The sequence below is a fragment of the Tupaia chinensis genome, unplaced genomic scaffold, assembly GCF_000334495.1.
Source record: "Tupaia chinensis unplaced genomic scaffold, TupChi_1.0 Scaffold000568_1, whole genome shotgun sequence".
In the NCBI taxonomy this organism is placed as follows: Eukaryota; Metazoa; Chordata; class Mammalia; order Scandentia; family Tupaiidae; genus Tupaia; species Tupaia belangeri.
Window position 1 is genome coordinate 1,911,852 of NW_006160082.1, and position 27,190 is coordinate 1,939,041.

Consider the following 27,190-nt stretch of genomic DNA (forward strand, 5'->3'; position numbering starts at 1 on the left):
CTGAGTCAGACAGAGATCCCACCTTGAGACTACAGTCTTTAGGAGACAGGAAGATTATAAGGCATGAAAAACAGCTGCAGCTAGCCTCATGGCTACATTTGCCCATCACTCAGGCATCTGCTGAAAGGTTACTTCTCACTTAAACCTGCTCTGACCACCCTGTTTAAAATTGTCACCTGTCCTACCTCTGCGGTTCCCAGCATTCTCATCTACTTTTTCACTTTTGCCAAGCACGCTCCATCTTTTGAGCATTCTGTATATTTCACTTGTTCATTGAGTCTGTGATGTATTTATCATTAGGGTTGCCGGTATCCCTCTTCTAGAATGTCAGCTATCCAGGAGCAAAGATTTTTGTATCCATTTGGCTCACTTTTATATTCCACCGTGGCTCTAAAAGTGCCTGCCACATAATAGATGCTTAGTAAATATTTGTTCACTGAATGAATTTGGATAAAGGAGACCTCGGAGATTTGGGGAAATAAATTTCTCCAATATACATATAATAAAGCAGACATTATGTAGAAACATTTATTTTTCTTACGTAAAAACAACCACAAGCATGACCAGAAGCAGTGGCACGTGTTGTTAAGGTGCTGTGTTCCACAGGATGGGACCCTGTGGAGGGCCCAAGTTCAACTCCCATTCTAACCTAAAGGCTGGATGTGGTGGAGTGTGCTTTCAATCCCAGCAACTTAGGGAGGCTGAGGAAAGAGGACTGTGAACTTGAGGCTGTCCGGACAACACAGTACGAATGTGGGAAAAGAGCTAGATGTGGTGGAGGGCACCTGTAGTCTCAGATGAGAGACTGAGGTGGGAGGATTGAGACACAGCAAGACTCTGTCTTTAACAGAGCCTGTACAAACAGGGCCAGCCTTCCTGGTTAAGGCAACTGGATCCACATGGCTGACCATGCGGTTGGAGTCCTGGACCTTCTGGTTTGAGAAACATGCTGGGGACATGTGTGTACATGCCCAAAGTACCAAAAGGAGAGATGGAGGAGAAGGGATTGCAGTGTGACCATCTCTCATGGGATGTGCTTTCTTGCTTTCCCTCTCTCTTTGTGTCTCTGACAAGCATCCATGCCCTCTGGCAAATTATAAACAAACAAACAAACAAACAAACAAATCATTAAAACAAAGAAGTAGAATTAAGGTAGAAAGTTCAGGGACCGGCATGTGGTGTGGTGGTTAAAGGGTACTGGACTCCCACATGGCCAACTAAGGTTTGGGTCCCAGACCTCATGGCTTGCTTTCTCACTTTTCCTATCGCTGTTGCTCTGTCTCTCTCTGGTCAAATTAAAAAAAAATAAAGTTAAATAAAATAATTATTAGGAAAAAATATATAAAACAAAAAGTAGAAAGTTAGAAATTGTAGAAGAAAGAGAACTTTATGATAGTTCAGATGAGGAAACCAGTACTTTCAAACTGGACATTGAAATTCAGGAAGACTTGAGGATGAATATAGCACTCCATCTGGGAGCTGAAGGATATACAGAACTTGGATGGGCAAAACATAGGAGAAGGCAGCATTAAGTTATTTAAAGCAAACAGAACACAGCAGCAAAGTTTAGAGGAAAATGTGAGGTGTCGGTGTTGGGACTGTGAATTGAGTTTGACTGGAAAACAGTCAAAGTGACAAGTGAGATTAGCCAATTTTTTTTAAAAATGGACAAATGATTGAACAAACATTTCACTAAAGAAATGTATAGATAGCAAGTAAATACATGGAAATATACCCACCCTCATTAGTAATTAGGGAAGTGAAATTACATCTGTAGCTTGATAACACACCACCTATTAGAATGGATAAAATTAAAAAGACTGATCCTATTAAGTGTTGGCATGGATATAAAGAAACTGAAAGTCATGCATTGCTGGTGGGAAGGTAAAATGGTAGGACCCCTTTGAAAATAGTGTGATAGTATGTTAAAAAGTGAAATATAAGCTACCACATGATCTAACCATGCAATGCTAGAGAATTCCTATCTAACAGAGATGAAAGCATGCATCCGCACAAAGATTTATGTGTAAATCTTTATAGCAGCTTTATTTAGATTAACCTCAAACTAGAAATGTCCATCAACAGGTGCATGGGAAGATGAGTCGTTGTGTGTCTCTACTGCAGGATATCGTTCACAATAAACATGAATGAACTGGTCATACACAGCCACATGGCAGAATCTCCAATAATTTTGCTGAATGAGAGGTTCCAGGCTAGAAGAGAATATATATATTATGATTCCACAAAAATGTAATTCTGGAAAATGCAAACTTACGTATGAAGATAGAATGGAGATGAGTGATTGCCTGGGGATGGCACGGAGAGGAATTAAAAAGGGCAAGTGGAAACTGTTGGAGGTCACGATTGCGATTAAGGTTTCATTATGGTATATACAAACGTGAGAACTTACCCAGTTGTACTTTTATTATGTCGGGTGTATCCCAGTAGAGCTGTTAAAAAAGATGAGATTGAATCAGTCCATCCAAGGTCTTCATGGTTATGCCAAAGCATTTATAGTCTCTAGGAAGCTGTTAATTTATTCATATACTAATTTAAAAAGTATTTATTGTTGGGGGAGCAGCAGGTGGCATGGTGGTTAAGGCACTGAACTCCTACATGACAGACTGTGGTTCAAATCCTGGACATGGTGGCTTGCTTTCTCACTTTCTCTCTCTGTCTCTCTGGTGAATACACAAGCCCTATAGTAAATTTTAAAAAGTCATAAACATGTAAATAAATAAATAATCCTAAAAAATATTTGTTGCATGCTGATTATTTGTCAAACACTGCATGAACATTAGCAGAAACTTGGGAGAAGCGATTGGGAAGACAATGATGAGTTTCGTTTTAGGCATACCGAATTTGCAGTGTTGACGTTTTGTCTAATGAGACTGTGTAGCAGGCAGTGAAAATACTGAAACATGCTTGAGAAGAAAGCTGGAGGAGAGGTAATGGTTTAGATCCTCCCCACAGAGAGAACTGGAACTGTTGGAGCTGTGAGCTTTGCTAAGATTATTAAAGCAGAATGTGGAGAATATGTGGCACCACACTTGATGGCCATCGTAGTGTGTATTTTATCCTTACTGCAGCAGAGGACCTTAAATTCATTTTCTTTCTCCCTTCCCAGGAAAACAGTGATGTTTTTGTGTGCTGGGTTACAGCTCCCTTGTCTCAGAAAGTGCTACAACTTCTTTTGCCCTGGGAATGAATGTTGGTTTTCCAGATTCCTAGAAGTCAGACTTTCGTTTGAAGCTAGGTGAAAGTCAAGGATCCTGAGAGAGAAGGATTCCAAAGTGCTCTGTATTAAGGATGGGAGATCGAGAGGGGTTGTTGAGCATCTCCAACTCTGGGAGAAGGCCTGGGAGTTAGGGGGAATCCCTGGAATGGTGGAGAGTCACGCCCACTGTCCTGGACCATACGAGAATGCCCCATACTGTGGGAGGGGTGGTGTGTGGAAACTGGAGGGACTTAATACCAGGCACCATGGTTCTGGGAACGTCAACAAGGACTCCTGTGACCCTACTTGATTTTTGGGGAAAAGACCTGGTGTGGGAGTAAGGTTGGATGATGAGCATCCTGAAGGTGGCCTGAGAACTGAACACCACAGACCTTTTCTCTATTCCCTGGGTACCTCATTAGCTCTCAAGATGTCCCTCTGACTCTAGAAAGGAGGAAAAGAAACATAAAACATAAATTTCTGTTAGGCATTGGGATCCATATTTGTTTGATTTAGAGGAAATGAAGTAATGTCATGTATTTTGCACTTGGCTTGCACCAATTCAGAGGCAAAGGTATTCTCACTAGAAAGAAAACCAGGTCAAGATCCATATCTGGGGGAGAACTGTCTTGATTAGAAGGGTGATTCAGGCGATCGAATGCTGGTACAAAGATTTATGTAGGTGGACCCTGGGCATGGAAGGGGCCATCTAAATTTCTATTTCCTTCCTTTGCCTGAAATTTTCTGGTAGGATGAGATCACATCTCCTTTAAAGGGTTTTGGGAAGGTGAAGTCCATAGTTGGCACTGTCTGTGGTCCTTAACTCCTGACTGGATTTATACAATTACCTAGCTTGACTTAGAGGCCCACTGGTACCTTTGAGGACAGAATGGATTTTAGTTAAAACTGCTTGGTATAGTAGTCCTGAGAAACTGTCATCTGGGCTTGCAAAACACTTTGTAATCTGGAAGGAAATGATTTCTCCTAACATCTCTGTTAGAAACTCATTTTGTTCACCCATTCTGTAGATGAAGAAGTTGTGGCCGAAGAAGAAATTCTGAGCTTATGTTCACATTTGTCTTAAGCAGAGTTCTGTTCTTGACTGATTTTTCTAGATTCTGCTAGAAGTACTGGTCTGGTGTCTGGGAAGATAGGTGTTGGAGTCAAATAGACTCATGAAAATTCTGATGCTGCCTCCAATGAATTGGGTGACTTTGCACTTAACCTTGGGAACCTCCATTTTTCTTATTCAAAATAGAAGTAATCAATTCATGAAATTAAGAAAAAAAAAAAAAAACAGGACCAGCAGATGGTATAATGGTTATGTTGCTGGACTCCCACATAGTCGACTGTGGTTCGAGTCCCAAACCTGGTGGCTTAAAACTCACACCAGGCCTGTGTGCATGTATGCCCAAAACCTAAGAGGAGAATGGAGGAGAAGGGATTATGGCATGGTCCTCTACCCTGGGGCAGGGAGGTGAGTTATCATTTTCTGTCTCTCTCTCTCTCTTTCTGAGTGCCCTATAGAAAAATCTCTCTCTAAAAAAAAAAAAAAAGAGGAAAAAAAAGAAAGGAAAAACCATAAGGACATTTATTTATTCTATGTACTTATTGAATAAAAATTATTGTGTGTCTACTATGTAGCAGTGAGAAATAACTATATAATTGTGTAATATAATACACATAATACACAGTATAATGTATGTGAAAAATGTAGTATATAGTACATATATATTATGTATTATAAATATTTATATACCTCCTTCATATGAGAGAGAGAAGGGGGGGCACCCTTGACAGGGTCTTCATGCTGCAATCCTCCTCCATATCCCTGTAGTCAGCTCTACTCAGTGTACTGAGGTAGACCCAGGACAAGAACTTGGGTCCTTCCCATATGACTTCTAGCAACCTACTGCCTGTGCTACCGTAGCTAGGCCTAGATTTATGTTTTTAAAGAAACCTTTCAGCTACTCTGTGGAGGATGGAAGTATAGAGATCAGTTAAGAAGACTGACAATGTCTAGGGGAGAGAGGGCCTTCAACTAGAGTGGTGAAGGGGAATAGTGAGAAGTAGAAAGATTCTGGATGTGTTTTGAAAGTAGAGTCAGTGGGACTTGCTGTTGGATTGGAAGTACAGAGTGAGGGATAGGAAGCTTATTTTAGGGTTTTAGAAGGTGGTATTGTTTCCTGAGATGGGAAAGACTTGGGTGAACAGATTTGGGGTGGGGATGCTGTGGTCTGAGTTCTACGTTGGACACTCTGAGTTTGAAACGCCTGGTGTGCATGTCAGGAGAGCAACTGGATGTTTCCATTGAGGGCTTGTGGTGAATATCATGGAATTTGAGAGTCATTGGCACATAGGTGGTATCTACAGCTGTAAGATTGGGCAGGATTACCCAGAGAAAAGGGTCAGAAGAGAGAGAAGAGCCCTGGACAGAGTTCTAAGCACTAACATTTACAGATCGGACCAAGAAAGAGGTGCTAGCAAACATAATTGAGAAGAAGCTCTCATTGAAGTTGACGGAGAATCGGGCCTGTGACGTCACAGAAGCCAAGAGAATCCTACTGACCAGCCAGTGCTGGGCACGCAGGAGACACTCAATAAGAGCTAGTTTCTCCTTAATGGAAAAAGTATCATTCATTCATTTTAGGTCTTTCAAAGATATAATATTACCGTTCATCCCAGCATAAATTCAATTTGCAGTGGCATTTTCCCCTTCAGATGTCTTTCAAAGTTGAAATATAGAGCCCCGAAGAGCCACACGGCGGTCACCCCTCTTTGAGAGCATGCCTTTGTCCGCTTGCAAATCCACCCAAGGAAGATTTCTCTTTTTCCACCATAAGTTCACATGATTTAATTTGCCTGAGTAACCTGCTGTCGTAGGTTTTCATAGAGTCCTGCCATCTAACAGAGTAATTGATGCTCGAGGCTTTTAGGAACGGTTTCAGGTTTTTATTAATCACCGTTGTGATTGCACATGTGAATTATGAAGGAGTTATTTTGGTAGTTGGATTTCCCCGTCAGAAAAATTTCCATATTTGTTCATCATGAACTGAGAGCCTGAAGAAGAAGAAGAAAATGCAGCGTGTTCCTTGGGTCCGATGCAGACATTCCAGATTATCGAGAGTAATACTATGAACTATGACTTCATAGTAAACAGAGGAATGCGAGTTATGTGAAGTTGGGAGTTAAATGTTTCTTTCCCTCACTGAACCAGATTCTCTGTGACTCCCCTCAGGTACATGGAGTTGTGAGTGGTTTGAAGATGCCTGAACATCAGGAGGAATCTTTGGGTTTTGTTTGATTCCTCTAATGATAACTCTCCCATAGAGAAATCGCTTCTAGAACATTCATGATTTGTATTCTGGTCTTTTTGGGGTTTTCCAGAAGACAGAGGTATCTAGGTAACTGGAAAGAAATAAAAACCTATCCTTAAATTTTGATTTAGGGGAAAACATGGATTTTTGAAATCATATGATTGTATTTGAGATCAGTATATGAAAAAGAAATGTGATGGGTGGAATTCATTCCTTAGGATCCAGTTCCAAAGTGTGAAAAACAAAAACACAATTAACTATGTTCTTGGAAACTCCTCCCCTGCAGGCTCCCAGACCCCAGACTTGCAGGTCCTCTGCATAAAAGCTAATTGGGTTGTAGGTGGGTCTTGGTTTCCATTTTCTTGGGCATGGAGGTAAATCTAGGTGTCCTCTGTATTTACAGGAAATTTTACTCTGAGCTTTTTACACTGAAAAGAGAAAACTTGCTGTCGTACTTGACACAGGGCTCTTTTCAATGACGAGAGTGATTTTCCATGATTCTGCTATACTCGGGGAAGATTTTGGAGACTACAAATAAAAGACACAGTGGTTATATCACTACACGGATGGCAGCAGTCGCTCTGCTAGTATCCAGTGCCTTGACTATTGGGTGAAAATACCTATTACTGCTCTAACTGCCATTTTTGCGCTAAGTGGCCAGTTAGAGGGCTGGGGAGGGGAGTGCAGGAACCCTTTTGGGTGGGAGGAGGTCCATTTGCAAAGTCAACAGCGGATTGTGTTCAGACGTGTTCAGATGCAGCCACAGACATCTGATCGGAATTCTGTATAGATAAGGGGAGGATTCGATACCTGATACCCGACAGATGGGCCATCCTTCTAATTCTACAGTAGCTTGCTGTGACAGACTTCTAATCTGATGGTATTTTCATCTTAATTTACTTGCAACCTGTTTTTTGGTAGGTAAAAGCATTTCTGACAAAGGTGATAAATTTGCTAAAGCTTAACATTTGAATTCTTTCCTCATATGAGTGTTATATAATTATATATACATTTGGGCTCAAAGGTCCTAGTCTAACAAATTCCCTTCACAGAAGTACCATTTGAGGGCCCATTCTCTCATTAATTTTCTTTGACATTTATGTCAACATTACATTCCTAGCCTAAAAGGAGAAATCACATGAGCACGCAGGGGTGTATTTTGAAGTGGAATATTTGGTTTGGCAGTGAAAAGCAGGCAGCTAAGTCTGCTAAGGCAAAATTTTCTAAATTCATTAATATGAAGTGGTCTAAATGCACTAAATTAAAATTGTTCTACAAAGTACTAAATGCTAGAACACGTGGTGGTTTTGATATTTCTAACCTTTTCCCTCTGAGTCACCCCGAGTTGACTAAAATGGGTGTCTCTGGGAAATTAACTTGGGAGCTCTCAGAGGTGTAAGAAACAGACGGGAAATAAGTCACTCATGGTGTCAGGAGTGAAATTTATAAATTGTGGAGACTTTGTGCGAAAACCAAAGATCTGATCCTTCTCCCGCTCACCCTCACTTCAAAGCGAGGAGTGTATCGGTTAAACAGCTCCGCGTCTAGCTCCTAGACCTGGCGAATGAATATCTCACCAACGCTGCGGAGGAGGCGGGAAGGCAGTTGCACACCCACCCCACCATCAGGAGCTACAGTTTCTCTGACCAGCTAATCACGTGTTCGCAGCATTGCCTACCACTTCCAAAATAGACAACATTGTGACCTGGGTTTATTAACCCTTAATAAGAAGCGAGAGCCAGCGGGTGGCATTCTGGATTCTCACATGGCCAACTGTGGTTCGAGTCCCAGACCTGGTGGCTTGAAAATCACAGTAAATAAATAAATAAATAGATGTTAAAAAAAAACCAAAACGATCATTAGGTTATATCGATAGCTTCTGACTAGGGGATCTAGGTTGAATTTTAAGTCAGTAGGAGCTGTCCCTAAGCAGCATTCAAGGGACCATGTGTGGCAGTTGGTTTGTTCCAGAATGCTGACTTTCACATACTTTGCTATCTGTGTGCTCTAGAGCTGCGCTTTGTGCCTGGCTGACACTACGAGTTACAGACCAAACTTTCTGTTGTGCAGAGAATTCACCAGCTCTGGAATTTGACAAAAGCAGAGAGTGGACAATTAGTCAAACCCCTCACCTGTCTTTATTCTCATGTCTGTTCCCTCTCTCCACCGCTTTCCACCCTTGTCAGGGTTTACTAACCCCAAACGGGCACACCAGGCCTTTCTTGCTGTTTTGATCACTAATCCGAAGAGTCAAGTGGCTGGTTACCAGTTCCTCTGTGAGTCTATCCAAATGGCAAGATCAGTACAGTCATTCAAACTATCACCTTTTGAAGTCAGTGTCTCTTGAGGGTCCCCTCAATAGGAAGTTAGGGACCTTTTCAGGGAAGACAGAGGGGGGAAGGACAGTTGTGGTTTGCAAATGAGAAATGTAGAGGGGTTAGCCTTCATCGAAATCAGCTTCCAGAATGTTCTTAGCACCTCACTTTGGCTTAGAAGAACTTTGTGATTTTCTTACTTGATGTCAGCTGCTTAAGCTTCTGGCTGGCCTTGTTAGGGTGTCTGTGTGGTAGTGGTGGGTTGTTTGGTTTCAGCGTTCCAGTGTACCCTTCCTCCCCCATAAAAGGACAGCATGCAGAAGAGCTAGAGAATCGTAGTTTTCTAGCTGTAAAGGCCCTTCTGAGTTTTATAGGGAAGAGATTTTGAGAGCTGAAAGAACCGTGAACGTTGTTGTATATGCAGAGAAGTCCAGAGAAACTAAAAGCCAGGGCTCCTGGCAAGTGGCTCAGTCGTCTTTTCTCAGTCTGGCCACTGCCTATAGGACAATCAGAAAGGCTTCCCAGCATGGTGCCAGGGTAGGGATGGCTAGGGGTAGGTGATCTTTGTGCTGAGAGCTGGTAATAGTTATGTTCTAGCACCCAAAAATCAGAGGGCTTTTTGAGCCTGTGGAGTCAAATCTTGAGGCTGTAGTTAGTGCTAGGTGGCTGACCTGGGACTGCCACAAACTCCATCAAGCTTTCGGTTCAGTTAGTCCTCCAGCATTGCCTGGGTAGAAGATCATGAGAGGAAGCACTCCTTGGTTCTCTCTCTGCTCCCTGCCAGCCACCAAACAATCCCTGCCAAGGTTTTGTCACCTCCAAAAGAAGACCTTTATAAAACCTTTTAGGGAGGTGTTAACCATGTAAGTAATCTGTCCTTACTGAGGCCATGCCTCTGCTTTTAACTTGGTTAAATGAACTACCTGCCAATGCCTTAGAAAACATCCGTTTCTCTGCAACCCTTGTCACTGATGTGGGCTGCCTAGAGGTGACACTTTTCAGCCAGGGAGTGGTAAGGGTCTGCTTTCAGGTAGACGGAATGACTGAGACAAGGCTGCAGGGAGAGCAGCGCAGATCGACAGTAATTGCAGACAGTGACTGTGGCGGTAGTTCCTACCCTCTGCCTTCTATCTCTTTAAGAAATGCCTCTTTGCTACTAAAGATGCAGATCGACAGTAATTGCAGTGACTGTGGAGGTAGTTCCCTCTGCCTTCTACCTCTTTAAGAAATGCCTCTTTGCTACTAAAGACCTGGCTTTTAATGGGATGCCTCCACCTCCTGCAGTCTTCAGACCCAGCATGCAGAGTCTAGTGGGGTCCCTAATTTTTATCCCCACTTCTGGTGGCATGTGGCATGCTGCTTGGCCTGGGGACGGGAGCTCAGGTAAGGTCTGTGTGCACATTTTCTGCTCCAGCACAATTTAGAAATTGCTGGCGGACCAGCTCAGTGGATGGAGAGCCCAGTCCCTTTTCTAATGGAATATTCAGAAAGCAGCGAGAGCAGCTTGTCTTCTCAGTGCAGCTTCATTGGCCCTTGGCTCCTTGCAATATATTTTTAATATACTATGTATGCTGTATCGGAGTAAATCAGTAGGTATGTTTTGAAATTAAATATTTGCTAAGGGCTAGGCTCTTCTCGTGTTAAATTATTGATAACAAACTTCACAGACACTGTATGAGACTTGATGATATATGATTTTTGAGTGACCTGCCATTTATTAGACTTTATCTGCCCATGAAATCTATTTCCAATTCAGACCATATCTACTCTGGGATTACTTGCCAGAAATCTATTCCCAGGTTTCTCCTTATTTCAGTGAAATATCTCTGGCTCAGCACCTTTCCCAAGGTGGCTGATCTAATCAGGGACCCGATCACTTATCGCTTCTCATTTCCTTTGGCAGTACTGTCAAACTGGAAGTGCATTTCAGGGACACTCAGAAGCACTAGGTGACCCACCCCCTTCCTTCTTTTCCTGTAGGGCAGAGGTGGGAAGAGGTAAACTTTCCAAAGCAGAGCCCCACTCTAGGGTCTGGAAACAGAAATGGGACCACCTCCATGGCCAGGCTCACACAAGCAGTCTCGCTGCCTTCCCTCTGCTGGGAAGGGAGCTGTCAGGAACTTCTCCACACTAGCACCGTTCAATGACCCCACCAATTAGGGCTTATTTGCATGGGAAGGCCCCAGGCCCCAGAGGCTTTTCAGCTCCCCCTTCCTTCTTGATTCTCTGTAGACAGGTGCGTGCTCCTGGCTGCTGCAAGGGCCAGCTGGCAGGAGGACTCTAACTTGTCATCACAGAAATAAAATTTGTCACCTTCGCGTTCCCAACCTCTGTTCTTTCATGTTTAACCAGCACTCTGAATCTTTATAAACATGTCAGGGTTTCTATTTTTATTTCCTAATTAATTCAGAAAAGGAGCAGAAGACGCTGCTAATGATAGAAAAGCGAAAGGGACAGGTAGGACTGAAGATGGCTTTTATTTTTCAGTTGGATAAGACAATTGAGTGACTATGGGATGTCCAGCAATTTGAGAAGTTACGTGGGGCTTGGCAGTGCCTGGGTGATTCTTGGGCTGCCCTGAAACTGGTCAGAATTTATGAACATGTCTGAGCTCATCACACATGATAGCAAGCTCTTCCTCTTGAACTCATGGGCAGTGATACCTCATTTTCCCACACTCCAGGGAGAATAAGAATTCCCACATATATTAATTCTAAATTATTTGCCTTTTTTTTTAGCAGTACTTCTGAAATTATGTTCTGAGTACGTTAAACTTAATTTAACCTTTGCCTTGATGATTCAAAATCATCTTTATAAACATCTTAGAACTATGTCCTTTAGTGATTCCAGAATGTTAACAGTCTGAAGGGTGTAGTGTTTTAATTAAATGAGAATTTCCTCCCTTCCATTGTTACCAAAAGAGTAAAATAACAGACATGGGGTAATGGAAAGAGTTCTAAACTTAGAGTCAACAATCTAGTTCTAATTTTAGTTTAATCATTAATTAGCTGAGTGACCTCTTAGCAGTCTCTTAACCTCTCTGAGTATTTATTTCCTCATCTGTAAAAATAAGGAATTGGACCATAAAATTCCCAAGGTCTTTTAATTCCTGAAGTTCTGTCATTTTATCATCAAGGACCATGCTACTTAGTAATGCCAGGTGTCCGAAGAGCTTTTTTTTAAAACAGGTTTTTGTTATAGGGCGCATGCGCTTGCCAGAAAGACAGAGAGAGACAGAAAGCAAGAAATCACCACCTGTCCGAAGGGCTTTTTTTTAAGACAGGTTTTTGTTATAAGGGCGCATGTGCTTGCCAGAAAGACAGAGAGAGACAGAAAGCAAGAAATCACCACCAACACCCCCAGGGGGGATGGCCACTCTGCAATCCCTTCTCCTCCATTCTCCTCTCGGGATCTTGGGCACACATGCACACATGCCCGGCGTGAGTTTAAGCCACTGGGTCCGGGACTTCAACCGCGGTCAACTACATGGGAGTCCAGCGACATAGCCATTACACTAACTGCTGGTCCCCTAAGAGCTTTTGAGGTTAGGACTATTTGTCTCTTTATGATGTGCTCCCAAATTGCTAATGTTATGCTGGCTTTGGAGCTTTCTTGTGTTACATGGTAGGGAAACTATACAGCCTATGGGCCAAAGGCAGCCCACTGCCTGTTTTTGCAAATAAAGTTTTATTGGTACAGAGCCACCTCATTCATTTACACATTGTATATGGCTGCTGTGGCTACATGATAGAGTGCAGAAATGACATGGTACACAATGCCTAAAATATTTACTAGCTGATCATTCTGCAGAAAAAGTTTGCTACTTCATTCTTTTCTTTCATCCTCAATCTGTCACTTTTCATTGCCATCAGTATCTTTCCCTTCAGGAATCCATTGTAACTCACCATCTAGAGGCTAAGAAGCCAGACAACACAACTAATTAGAATCAGGCAGAAAGTAAGAATTAGTAAAATTTTGAGCAAAAGACAAAAGTTTGAGATGACACTCTGAGTGCATGGGCTTTTAGCTACTTACAGATCCTTCTTCCTTATTTAAATATCTAGGTTATTCTGGATAGGTGCACACTAGCTGAAATCTTACCACAATTTACAGTTTCTAGAAATGGTTGCCTTTGTTTTGCTGACAGTGGTTCTGGATTTGCCATAAAGTCCACTTCCTCCATGGGCCATTGCGACTGGGTTAAGTTCAAGTTAAGTTCAAGACAAAGGCGCTGAGCTAAACTTAAGGCCTGGGTGTCTGCTCAGCTGTCCCATGGCTGTATGACCTTAGACAGTACAGTCCCTTCACTTTTTCAAGCCTGCTTTTTTGTCAAATAGGAAGGATAGTTAATACATTCTACTGTTTACAGAGAATTCACCTGTTTCAGCTCCAGCCCTCAACCGCCCTCGCACTGCTTGGCTGGAGCAGTTGTGAAACTGAAATGCTAAACATGGGAACCAGCAGGTGGTGTGGTGGTTAAGGTGCTGGACATGGACACTCCCACATGGCTGACCATGATTTGAGTCCTGGACCTGGTGGCTTGCTTTCTCACTTTCCCTCTCTCTCTGTGTCTCTCTCTGGTCAAATTAAAAACTAAGTGAATGAATAAATAAAAATAAAATTTAAAAATTCTTCAAAACAAAACAAAAAACAGAACATGCAATGTGCTACAGCCATGGTGGGCAGGATCACTGTGCCTTAAAAATCACTGGGTGACACCACGTCTCTCTTTTCTTCCCTTGGCCAGGGGAGGAAGTCCTGTCAAAGCTCTGGAGTTGGCTGAGCTCTTGGTAAAGTCAAATGTTGGTTCCTTTTAGGGCCTCGTGCTTGTGGGTAGCTCCCTGGTGGTAAGGGGAAGAAGTTAAGGTGATGGACAAAGGCAAGATGCAGGCACTCATGCATTCCTGGTCATCATAGCCTCAACCCCAGTTCTTATCAGTTATTGATGATGGTGCTATTTGGTGGGCCTGGATCTGAGACCATGCATATACAATAGTTGGGGAGTTGATGGCTCCCACTCTGGTCTGACAGTCCCTTCAAGGTAGGAACTAGTTTTTACTCTTAGCGATACATCTCCATTGCCTAGAACAATATCTAGCTTTAACAAATATGAAGGGAGGAGTTCAAAAAAGTTTATGGAAATTTATATTAGGGACCAGCAGTTAGCATAATGGCTATGTTGCTGGACTCCCATGTATTCGACCACGGTTCGAGTCCCAGACCCGGTGGCTTAAAACTCATGCCGGGCGCGTGTGTGTGCGTGCCCAAGATCCCAAGAGGAGAAGGGATTGCGGCGTGGCCATCCCCCCTAGGGGGGTGATTTCTCACTTTTGCTTTCTTTCTCTCTGTCTGTCTGATGAGCGCACGCAAAAACCTCTCCCCTCCCCCCCAAAAAAAAGAGGGACCAGCAGTTAGCGTAATGGCTATGTCACTGGACTCCCATGTAGTCGACAGCGGTTCGAGTCCTGGACCTGGTGGCTTAAACTCATGCCGGGCATGTACGCATGCGTGCTCATGATACCAAGAGGAGAATGGAGGAGGGATTGCGGCATGGCCATCCTCCCTGGGGGGGTGATTTCTCGCTTTCTGTCTCTCCATCTCTCTGGTGAGTGCATGCACCCTGTAGCAAAATCCTCTCCAAAAAAAAGAAAAAAAGAAAGAAATATATATTATATAAAAAAACATGCATAGATTTCCGTTTCTTTTGTTCCAAAATAAACTCATAATTTCTTTTTTTTTTTTTACAAATTTTTAAAGCCCTCTCATATCTACCGAACTGATTTGTCATGACCAAAATATTCTGGTGGCATAATGTTTCTTCAGTGTTGATTGTCTGTGTCAACTGTGTATCTAGGTGGACCTTCGTGGTAGCCGTACATTTTAAATTGGTTCACTGTATGGTGCTCAGTGTAGAAACATCGCTGCCTCATGGAGGAAGTGGCCCTTCCCTTAGGAGATGGAAATAGAAGGCAGGCAACAGCTGCGGCTCAGCAGAGCTCAGCTGAAATCTCACTGGGAAGACTTGTCTTAGCCTGCTGCTCACCCAGGATCGCCATGCCTTTCCACCACCTGCCAGCTTTCCCTGATTCTGAGACACACACCCGTCTCTCACCTTCATTCTGTTCCATTCTGCTGTCAATGGGAAATCTGAGCCAGATAATGGGAATGGGGGGGGTATGTGGAGAAGCACATCACAGGATCTTTTAAACATTGTGTACCACTCAACTTGAGGTTACCTAATAAAGGGCTAAGCCATCTATGATGTAAATCATGCATAAATGCCTGCAGGAGGTATAGGAGCTTTCTGCTGTTATAGTATACTTTCTTGGGAAATAACTGATAAACACCCTATTTGCTCATTTAATAAAATATTGAGTTTTTCATTTGTGCTGGACAACTTTAGTTGTGCCAGACATTTCTAGTTGTGCTAGACCACTAGCTGGACATGCTAGTCATTGGGGTTACAGTGGTAGAAAGGACACAGGGCCCTTGCCACCCAGAGGTTTATGTATACCTGTAATTAGCAAGTAAATAAGTGGAACCATTGCAAATTGTTAAAAGAAGCAATGTAGGACACAAAAGTTAGGGGCCAGCTCCAACAAGGTGACATGTACAGAGTCCCACAAATCCAGAAAAAGTTTTACTATGCAGATAGTGGAGAGAAGAGCTTCAAGGCCGAGGGCAGAGCTTGTGCAAAGGCCCTGAGGCTGTGGAGGGAGCTTGGCTTATTTGTGGAACTGGAACAGCTCTCAAAGAGGATGGCACAAATGGAAGCCCAGGGCATCATTAGGGCAGGCTGTTCTTTAGGTGGTTAGATTTTATCTAGTGTCCATGGGAAGCCATCCGCCAGTTTCAAGCATGGGAATGGCACAATCAGGGCTCTCTTTGGAGCACCCCCTTTTTCTGTGTGTGCAAAGTGTTGAGGAGTGCACAGGAGTGCAGCCATGGAGACCAGGTAAGCAATGTCCCTGGGCTAGAGTTAGGTGATGTGGTAAAGATGAAAAGAACTTTTTGGTGGATTGGAATGGTGATGAGGGAAACAGAGGCCCTGGGATGCTCACATTTAGGAGGTGATGTTTTCTAAGATTGGAGAAATTGGGGGGCAGTGAGAAGACAGGTTTTGGGGGAAAAGGTCAAGTTCTCTTTGAAATGAAGCTTATTGGTGACATAACGCAGCTCTTGGAACTGATAGAGAACCACTCTAACCTTTTTCATCCTTACCGTTCATGGATCCGACTGTGCTCCTTCAATAAAACGACCAGCTTTCCTCCTCCGCGGGAGTCTTCCCTTAGGGACCATCTTGTACCTAGGCCGATACCATGTCAGACCTTCAATAGTGAGCACAATCACTTGCTTGAAGTAGATGCTCAATAAAGAGTGCGGTGATTTGCTGGGTTGGCCAAGTAATATGGTGATTAAGGTGACTGATCCCACATGGCCTACTGTGTGGTTCAAGTCCCAGACCTGGTGGCTTGAAAAACCACACTGGGTGTGTGTGCGTGTGTGCCTAAAATTTTAGGAGGAGAAAGGATTGTAGTATGATCATCCCTTCTGGGAGTGCTTTCTCATTCTGTCTTTGTCTCTGTCTCTCTCTAGGTGAGTGCATGTTCTCTATAGCAAATTTAAAATAAATAAATAAGAAAAAGCCATGGCCCCTCCTCCCAAAAAAGATTGTGATGATTCGCCTACATCAAGCATCCCTACCTTGTCCAGAGCTCAACTCGAAAGCAAAGAATAAGGAACTGGATAAAGGGGAAGAGAAGCCAAGGAGGAGTTGGAGGTTGATGATGAAATGCCTATTTTTCTAAAAAGAGACTTGAGATGAATGGTGAGGATGAAATGAGAGATGGAAGAGAAACTGGTTTTAGGGAACATACTTAGATGTCTGGCCCTGGTGCTGCCTTTCTTGGCCTCTGTACTTTTGACCTGGGGTCAGAGGGGAAGGAAGACAGCAGGGGGGAGAAAAGGGCCAGGCCACAGGCTTCATTCCAGGGTTACGGGGGCAGCAGGCATCGCTTGCAGTACCTGGCTGCTGTCACACGCAAACGCACATGAGTCCTGCATCAGCTCATCTCCGACTCTTGGCTTCATTCTTTCGGTGTCTTGGAAGATCGAAACTAGTGATAGACAGCTCACCCATTCATCTCAAAGCGCATTTCTGTGATGTATCCCACCCTGAACTAGTAATTTTTGACAAAGCAAATGAATGAAGGCAGTGTCTTGTGATTTTTTTAAAGCTAAGCATTTGTTGCATTAAAAAAGAAAGATTAAGTTATTTCTTCCCTGTAGGAAAGTAAAGAAATCTGTGATAAAATAATAATTAAATGCTGACAGTGCTAAATTTCTACCCAGCATGAGCTGGCAGCAGTTTCATACCAAACATTAGGTCATTTGAAGAGAAAAAAAAAAACAAAAAAAAAAACGATTAAATATCTCTGTAGGCTTTTCTGATTAGCCGTTCTTAAAAGAGTCAGTGACAGTAATGAAAGGGTGTAATTTGACAGCCGCAATTTACTTTTTGGGGAGGAAAAAAAAGGTAAAATAGGAGACTGTGGCTTCGGTGAGGGTTTTGCAGGAATTTCTTGTTGGTCTTTACGAGTGGGGTTTGGTCTGCTCTTGATGAGTTAGGAGCAGTTCCGAAGAGCCCACCAGCCAGCCATGATGTGCTACGAGAAGTGTGCTGTGTTCCTGGGGCGAGGAAGGGGGTGGGACTTTGCAATGCCAGCCTTTCTTTTTTTCCTTTGTTTCTTCTCTGTGCAGCAGCGGGGTTCGTATTTCCAGGGTTAAACGACCTTGACACGGGCAGGTGTGGGAGATCCGTGTGGTTGTGGAGGTCCTCCTTGCAGCCCGTGCATTAATTTTCTGCATCTGGCAGCTCCCCGCGTCTCTTTGTATTAACTCGCTATGGCATGAGGGCTGCAGGCCAGATTTGACGTGAAGATGGAGCGATCATGTGGCATATGGCGAATGCAACCACCACCACTAATTACTCTTCCTTTTCACGTTCTCCTCGACTTCTACTGGTGATCCTAGGCTTCTTGAGTTTGAAAGTGTTTTCCTTTTGTCAGCCCCAGTGTATCCTCATCTTTCGGAGCTATGAGAGCAGATGACTTTTTGCCTTGAATGTGAGAGAATCCTAGAACTTCACATCTAAGCCTTAGGACTCATCTGGTCCAAATACTTAATTTCAAAGATTTAAAAAAAAAAAAGAAAGAAAGAAAAAGATGGGGGCTAGCCAATTGGCATGGTGATTAAGGCAGCTAGGACCCATACGGCTGACCGCTCTACAACCAGACCCGGTGGTTTGAAAATTACACTGGGTACACATGTGCACATGTCCAAGGCTCCTAGAGAACAGAGGAGAAAGGATTGTGGTTTGGCCATCCCTCCTGGGGAAGGGGCTTTCTTGGTTTTCTTCCCTTTCCCTCTCTCTGTTTCTCTCTGGTGAGTGCATGCACTTTGTAGCAACTGGCCTCATACACATGGGTCAGTAGGTGGTGTGGTGGTTAAGGCTCTGGCCTCCCACATGGACAACTGTGGTTAGAGTCATGGCCCAATAGCTTAAAAAATCACAGCGGTTGTGTGTGTGTGTGCATGCCCAAAATTCTGAGAGGCAAATGGAGGAGAAGGGATTGCATCTGACCATTTCTCCTGGGGAGTGATTTCTCACTTTCCCTCTCTCTATCTCTCTGGCGAGTGCATGTGTCCTATAGCAAAAATCTAAAATAACAAAAATCCACACACATTTTATTTCTTCCATATGAGAGAGAGAGAGAAAGAGGAAGACAGAGACAGGGAGAGATAGCACCCCTAACAGCCCCTGGATGCAGCCATTCATCCCCAGCCTCAGCCAGCCCTGGATAGTGGGCACACACAGGCCCAGTGTTCTCAGGGAGGTCTTCGGACATGAACCTGGAACTTTCCCATGTAGGTCGGTCTCACAGAGCATGAGTTACTGCTGCACCACTGCCTGCATCTTTGCTATGAATTATTTCGTGGGTCCTGGGATGTTAACCTGGGAGAGAGTTACGGAATGGTGCCTAGCACTCACATCTCTTAAGTTCAAAGTGAGTTTGTTTTCTTCCTTTTCTGGTCTACCTGTCCAGCATGGAAATGAAGCCAGTGTGTTAGTTTCCTAGGGCTGCATGACAGCATGACACTTGATCCTTTCCATGTTCTGGAGACCAGAAGTCTGAAGTCAAGGTGTTGGCTATACAGAGTAAAGCTAACTAAGCTCCCATGGGTACTGCTTTCTCCCTCTCTTTCTCTCTCTGTCTCTCTATCGCTCCTTAGTAAGTGCATATACCCACTGGAGATTAGAATAAAGAGAAGTCAAGACTGAGATCCAAAAGGCATGAGTCTATGCCATGCCTTTCCCTGGGCAGTTTGTGACGTTCCTTGGCTTGTGGCAGATACCTGCCCAGTCTCTGCCTCCATCACCTCATGTGTCCACCTTGTCTGTCCCTCTGTCTGTGTCTCGCCTTCTCCTATCAGGACACCAGTCATAATTGGATTTAGGACCCCCCTTACTCGGACATGATCTCATCTTAACTAGTTGCATCTAAGAGACTCTATTTCCAAGTGATGTCACGTTCTGAGATTTCAGGGGTTAAGGCTTCAATATCCTTTTGGGGGGGCACAACTCAGTGCACAGCAGGTGATGGAAGGTGCGGTTTTTCATGCAGGGCTTTGGAGACATTAACTGCGATGAATCATCATCACCTTCAACTGTACTTTCAGAGCTTGTTCTGTCTCTATGCCTTTCCTGTTAAGTGAGGAACCTGAGTCCCTTCCATTTATTATTAATGATGATGATATGTAGCTTTCACTTTTAGCACAGAGTGAGAGCGTGTGAGTCAATCTGAGGATTAGCCATAAAAAAAGAAGATAAAGTTAGAAACAATTCAGAGACAAAATTCACATTGTGGACATTTATTTGTAGAGATTCTCTGAGTTCTTAAGAAAGCATTATGGCCCTTCAGTTTGGAGAGTTGATTCTAGTTATTTTTGTATTTCTTCTATAATTACTTATAATTAGAATAAGTATAATTTAGATTGTATAATAATTTCACTCTGTATTTTTCTTATACTGCCAGTGGGTGCATGTGCTTTTCAGAGAGAGAGAGAGAGAGAGAGAACCCAACAATGGGGTGTGATCACACTGCAATCCCTTCTCCATTTCTCCATTCTGTCGGGATTTGAAGCATGTATGCATATGCTCCCAGCATGTTTTTCAGGCCAACCAGGGCCAGGATTTGAAATTGAATTTGAATTATGGTTAGCTATATGGAATCTGGCTTTCTATGCATAGCACTTAACAATTATGCTAAAGGGCTGGCCCTATTTTATATTATTTATTCTGTAATTTATTCAGCCATCACAATTATCCCGCCTTTATCCTTCACTATTATTTTTTCACTAGCTGCTCACTCTAACTTCACCTGCTGGAAAGCTCGACCATTTTAATTTTTTGATCTTATCACACTATGCCTAAAATCCACTCATTTTCTGCTTTCACTGTGCCATTGGGTCCCTCTCAACCCAAACAGATCTACTTCCAGGTCACTGAATATCCCTAGGACCTGTCCATCTCCATGCTTCACCCTGGTCATTGGGCCTCCTTCAAACCAAGCAGATCTACTTCCAGGTCATTGAATATCCCTAGGACCTGTCCACCTCGGTGCTTTTCCCTGGCTCCTCTTGCCATCTGAAATGGCAGCCCCTTCCCTTTGTGCCCATCTGAACACCCTTAGAGCACTCCATGGGTACTGCCCAGACAACCCGAACAGGCAGTGGTCTTCATGAAGTCCTGTGGAATTCCTGGTCTGTGCCTTATTTGGATCTCACAGTCCTGCCTTTTCTTTTTTTCTAATCGCCAGTGGATGTATGCACTTAACAGGGAGAGATAAAGAGACAGAGAGATAGAAAGGAGAGAGAACGCATCCCCAGTGGAGCATCATCACACTGCAATCCCAGCTTCTCCATTTCTCCATCTTTTGGGATTTGGGGCACACATGCACATACTCTTGGTGTGTTTTTTCAAGCCAGAATTCAACCTGTAGTTAGCCATGTGGTATCTGGCTCCCTTAACTATAAGGCCATGATGCCGGCCCCCGGACTGCCTTTTAATGCTATCTGTAGGAGTGGATTAGCAGCCCCAAGACCTGCTTTCTGTTCATTCTTCTGTTGTTACTATTTTGTATGGTTGTGGGACACTTTGAAAATTGCCTGCCTCCCGTGGTTCTGAGAATCAGATGAGATAGAATATCAAAATAGTTTGACACTCATAATGAGAAGTACTATTCAGACATTTATTGTGTTATGTACCTCTGTTTACTCATCTATAAAGTGGGCCTATAATGATGACACACATCTATAATGATAGCCCCGGCTGGACTAATTCAGTAAAGCATGTGGACGGTACCTGGCTTATAGTAAGTCGTCATCCTGTCGTCAGTCTCACTCTCAGGATTTCCCCATTTAGGATTGTAAGCTCTGCTAGGACAGAGGTTGTGTTTCGGGATCTCTCCCCATGTGAAGGATGGAGCTTCAGAGTAGCTGCTGATATACATTTGCTGGATAAATCGAAAGTTTCCTTCTTGTGGCTGTTTGCACGAGAACTCCTTTCTTGTTTGCTATTTAGACTCTTCTCTTTTTTTCTCCCTTTTCCTAAGACATTAAAATTCCCACTGATCACTCTTTAGCCTGGAAGTTCTTAAATGACTAGACATAAACCCTTGACAGCAGTGTTGATTTGGGCTCTGAACCTAAATTAGTTTGATAGGTGAATCGCTGTGGTAATGCAGATGTCATCATTCAGAAGTGGTCCAAATTCATTTTCTTTTGATACCTCCTCATCAGGATGTAACACAGGCATGTTTTGAAATGGAGCATCCTCTATTAGTTTAATTGAGCGTAGTTTTGACAGCATCAAGGCTTGTGTGATGTCTTTTGGGATTTGGGGCACACATGCACATACTCTTGGTGTGTTTTTTCAAGCCAGAATTCAACCTGTAGTTAGCCATGTGGTATCTGGCTCCCTTAACTATAAGGCCATGATGCCGGCCCCCGGACTGCCTTTTAATGCTATCTGTAGGAGTGGATTAGCAGCCCCAAGACCTGCTTTCTGTTCATTCTTCTGTTGTTACTATTTTGTATGGTTGTGGGACACTTTGAAAATTGCCTGCCTCCCGTGGTTCTGAGAATCAGATGAGATAGAATATCAAAATAGTTTGACACTCATAATGAGAAGTACTATTCAGACATTTATTGTGTTATGTACCTCTGTTTACTCATCTATAAAGTGGGCCTATAATGATGACACACATCTATAATGATAGCCCCGGCTGGACTAATTCAGTAAAGCATGTGGACGGTACCTGGCTTATAGTAAGTCGTCATCCTGTCGTCAGTCTCACTCTCAGGATTTCCCCATTTAGGATTGTAAGCTCTGCTAGGACAGAGGTTGTGTTTCGGGATCTCTCCCCATGTGAAGGATGGAGCTTCAGAGTAGCTGCTGATATACATTTGCTGGATAAATCGAAAGTTTCCTTCTTGTGGCTGTTTGCACGAGAACTCCTTTCTTGTTTGCTATTTAGACTCTTCTCTTTTTTTCTCCCTTTTCCTAAGACATTAAAATTCCCACTGATCACTCTTTAGCCTGGAAGTTCTTAAATGACTAGACATAAACCCTTGACAGCAGTGTTGATTTGGGCTCTGAACCTAAATTAGTTTGATAGGTGAATCGCTGTGGTAATGCAGATGTCATCATTCAGAAGTGGTCCAAATTCATTTTCTTTTGATACCTCCTCATCAGGATGTAACACAGGCATGTTTTGAAATGGAGCATCCTCTATTAGTTTAATTGAGCGTAGTTTTGACAGCATCAAGGCTTGTGTGATGTCCTTGGAATACCCCTCTGAATGTATGCACGAGGGCAGATTGTTCTACAAATGGAGGGGCCACAACTTTTCTGTCCTGCCATCCTGCATGGGGCAGCTGGGTAACGAAAGTGGGTAAATGAGAAGACATGGAAAATCCCTGTTGATGACAATTTGGGAGTACAATTTTACTACCTTTTGGATGGGACAGGAGCTCCATTAGACTGTAAGTAGTCCTAACAACCAACCCTAACACGGTACTCTCCCAGGATTGTTTTCAGCCTGGCGAATGAGACATTTGCAGTGTGAGGGGGATTGGGAGAAGAGTATCTCTTATTTTATTTATTTGTTTATTTTTTGCTAGAGGGTATACACACCAGCAGAGCTCTAGAGAGAAGGAGAGGGAGGAGAAGGCCTTGCCCATGGGGAGTGATCACAATGAAATCCCTTTTTTCCTCCATCTCTCCCTCTTTTCGGGATTTTAGGCATGCATACGTACACATGCGCCTGGCATATTTCTCAAACCACTGGGTCTGGGACTCCAACTGCCCATCTAGCCATGTGGGATCTGGCTGCCTTAACCATGAGCCCAGAGTTTGTCTTATCTTTCTATGGAAAGGACTATATTTTTGGTAACAATTTTTCCTTTATTCTTGGTAGAGCATGCATGCATGTATGTGAGAGTGAGAGAGAGAAAGGAGCCCCTTCATGTGGTCTGATCATGCCACAGTCCCTTCTCCAGTCCTCCAGCCTGTTGCATCTTGGGCACTCGTGGTGTCCCTGGCATGTTTCAGGCTAGCCAGACCAGGAATTGCAGCTGTGGTCGCCATGTGGGATCCAGCATCTCTTGAGCAGCACATTACTGCTACACCAGGGAGCTGGCCCAAAAGGGCTGCTCTTGAAGGGAATGATCAAACTGATGCAATAACTAAAGGATGAAAGTGGCACCTCTGGCCACAGAGTGAACTCAGTTTCTGAAATAGCACTCATCCTGGGCTCTGGACAACTGGCCTCCAGGACAGTCAAGAGCTTGAGTGCTTGAGCGACAGTCACTGGACTTGAGATCTGAGCCCCAATCCGAGTTAGTACTAGAGTACTAAACCAGAGCTGAGATTACCATCCCACCACCGGGCCCACCAAACCCCTTCCTGCCCACAGGGTCTGTGGCTGCGTGGATGCTCAGAGGCTCTGATCCCGTTCTCCCTCTTTCTGACTTTGCCCCCATCTCACACAGCTCTGGCTCTCTGGCCCTTTCTCCCTGTTGTGGGGCAGAATATGGCTCTTCCTGTCCCCTTTCCCAAATCAGCCAGGTACATCCCATCCCACAGCCCTTCTCTGGTAGGCAAGAGACCCAATCCTAGGGCACAGGCCAGAGACCATGTGGGAATCCATGTCCTTGGTGGAATCCAGGAGCATCCCTTGTCAATAGCCCTAAGATGGCAGGTCCCTGTGACTTAGGGTCTTCTCTTTCTTCAGGTGCAGTGTCTGGCCTTCTGGGAGGCTCTGCTCTCTGCCTGCTTATAGGAGTTCATGCGTTATTCTATCCCCATGTCATTTAATATTGGAAGACCTGTGCAGGGGTCCCAGACCTCTGTAGAGGAGCATGTGATTAGCCCTCACTGGACTCCCCTCCACCTCCAGTACTCTGCCCACCCAGAAACAATAGGTTGACACATTGATGATGTATATAGAGTCTCATGCTGGTCTTTAGGCTTTGGCCCAAACAGCAAAATGAGAACAAATAAAGTTTTAGTATCCCTTATTTGCTTGTTACACAGTGAAAACCTGCCAAGTAAATAGGCAGTGTAAACTTAACCATTACAGAAAAAGAGAATATTTTCTTTCTAATCTTTTCTGCAATCTAAGCAGCATTTTGAAGTAATAGAAATATACACACACACAATTAAACTAGAAGGTAAACTGCATAAATTCTAGTACACACATTAAACTAGAAGGTAAACTGCATGAGTTCTAGTCCTGGTTACAAACTTACAATGGGGGGTGGGGGGTCGTTGGTCAAATCTGCTAATCATTTAAACCTTAACTCACAGCTATAGTATTTTATGCCTCCTTACTAGGTTATTGTGATTATTAAATTAGATAATCTAGGAATGGGCTTACAAGACTGTAAAGCACTATACAAAAGGCCAGTTTGGGTATTATTTGTTAGAGATTGCCTTTAATAAGGAAAACGAAGTGGTAGAAAGTCATCCAAGATAGAAAGGAACAATTGACAAGAAAGAAAATGTAAATGACTCATCAGCGTATGAAAAGAAGCTTTCCCTCTCTACTAGTAAGAGAAATGAAAGTAGAATCTTTAAGATCATTTTTACCAGTCAGATTGGTGAAGTTCAAAATAGTCCATACTACCCTGTATTGACCAAGCCTAGACTCGCTCATTGCTGATGGGAGCTTAAGTTGACATAGTCTCCATGAAAAGCACAGGGATAATTTTAATGAATTAAATTAGATTAATTAAATTATTAATTAAAATAGAAAACTCCATTTCTTGAAATATATCCTCTGTCACACAATTTGCAAGTCTCTGTACTGATGTGGAGTGAAGTCCAAGATATGTTATGTGAAAAATGCGGTGTAAGGGCCGGACAGTTGCACAGTGATAAAACACAGCACTCTCCACAGCTGACCAGATGGAAAGGTTACCCGTTTGTGTCCAGAGACCTCCCTGTGAACACTAGGCATGCATGCGCCCGAGATCCCGGGCTGGCTGAGGCTAGGATTGTGGCATCAATACCCATTTTGGGATGCTCTCTCTCTCTTTTCCTCTCTTTCTCACTCATGGAAGGAATAAACTTAAACAAAAATAAAAAAATACAGAGTGGAGAACAGTTTACATTTGCATAGATTATATCTAAAAGGATACACCAGAGTTAATAATCATTTTAGGTTTTTTTTCCTTTCTTTTGCTTTGTTGTTGTAAGTATTGTTTCTTGTTTGAGTTTGTCCTTTTTTTTTCTGGGCTTCTGAAAAGTGAAACTGACTGGTGACAGGATGGGAGGTGTACTTTTTCACTGCATCTCCTTTTTTTTGAGGGGGAGGAGAGGTTTTTGCTAGAGGGTGTGTGTACTTGCCAGAAAGACAGAGAGAGACAGAGAGACAGAAAGTGAGAAATCACCCCCGGTGGGGACGGCCACACCACAATCCCTTCTCCTCCATTCTCCTCTCGGGATCTTGAGCACGCACACACATGCACCCGGCGTGAATTTAAGCCACCAGGTCCGGTTGACTACGTGGGAGTTCAGTGACATAGCCGTTATGCTAACTGCTGGTCCCAACTGCATATCCTTTTGAACATGCTATCTACCATATGTTGATATCATCAATAAAAAAAGGAACGAAAGTAAACAAATGCCAAAAGAACAACAAAAAACATGGACAAAGCTCCAACATTTCTTCTTCCCTCCCAATAAAATTAAAAAAAAATTTTTTTAAAGGTTTTTGCTTTTATGTGCGTGCACTTGCAGAGAGAGACAGAAGGAAAGTGAGAACACCTCCTGGGGGGAGGGCCATGCTTGCAATCCCTTCTTTTCCTTTCTCATCTTGGAATTGTGGCCTTGCACGTATATGCGCCCAGTATAATTTTTAAGCAGCCAGATCCAGGACTCAAACTGCATAGTCGGTCATGTGGGAATCCAGTGCCTTAACCACCACACCACCTGCTAGCCCCCAAATAAAATATTTTAGTGTGGAGGACATGAGGAGGGCCTTGGGCTGGAACCCTACCAATGCCAAGATGCTCATGGTCCTGGGGAACCTGAAAAGTGATGAGAAAAATGTGAAGGGGCTGGACCTGGAGCACTTCCTGCCCACACTGCTTATGGTGGCCAAGAACGAGGACCAGGATGCCTAAGAAGATTATGTTGAAAGGTGTTTGACAAGAAAGGGAAGGGCACCGTCATGAGCGCTGAAATCCAGCACGTCCTTGTCACATTGGAGGAGAAGAAGAGATGCTGGTGACAGTGCATGAAGACAGCAATGGTTGTATCAACTCTGAAGTGTTTGTGAGGCGTGTCCTGTCATGGTGAGGGGCCCATGGGATAGAACTCCTCCATATGTGCTGAATGGCTGAGGACATTCCAGGACCCCCAGAACCCCAGGCCTTTCCCTGTGAGACTTTACCTAAAGCATCCCAGGCTCTCTGGCTACAGCTCCTTTCCCATCTTGTCTCTCCTGGGTGGTGTCTGCTGTGAGCATTCACTTGCTCTCTGTACCTGCCCCTCCGAAAAAAGAAAGTCACTTAATCGGAATTATTTAGTTTTTTTTTTTTCTTTTTTGTTCTCTGGCTTGTTAGACTTTCATATGCCTTTTCGTTTGTTAGTGTAAAGTTAGAGTGTTTTGTTTTCACTGTCTGGGTTCTGGAAAACTAAGTTGGGTTGACTCATTACAAGTGCAACAGTGATTTATTTTCACGGTTCTAATGAACCAAACAGTATTTGCTTT

The 27,190-nt window shown here is 43.5% G+C and overlaps 1 protein-coding gene, 1 long non-coding RNA gene and 1 pseudogene across 2 annotated transcripts in view; 2 read left to right on the top strand and 1 right to left on the bottom strand.

The window, feature by feature from the left end:
• The window catches only part of FOXN3 (forkhead box N3), a 525,097-nt gene that overhangs the window by 39,871 nt on the left and 458,036 nt on the right, over nucleotides 1-27,190 (top strand). The window lies entirely within an intron of this gene.
• Nucleotides 1,342-6,499, bottom strand: LOC102476395 (uncharacterized). Its single transcript, XR_335897.2, has 3 exons — nucleotides 5,891-6,499; nucleotides 2,411-2,450; nucleotides 1,342-2,213 (listed from the first exon to the last, which is right to left on the bottom strand). It is a non-coding gene; the product is annotated as an uncharacterized LOC102476395 (long non-coding RNA).
• On the top strand, nucleotides 26,445-26,775 carry LOC114009585 (myosin light polypeptide 6-like; annotated as a pseudogene).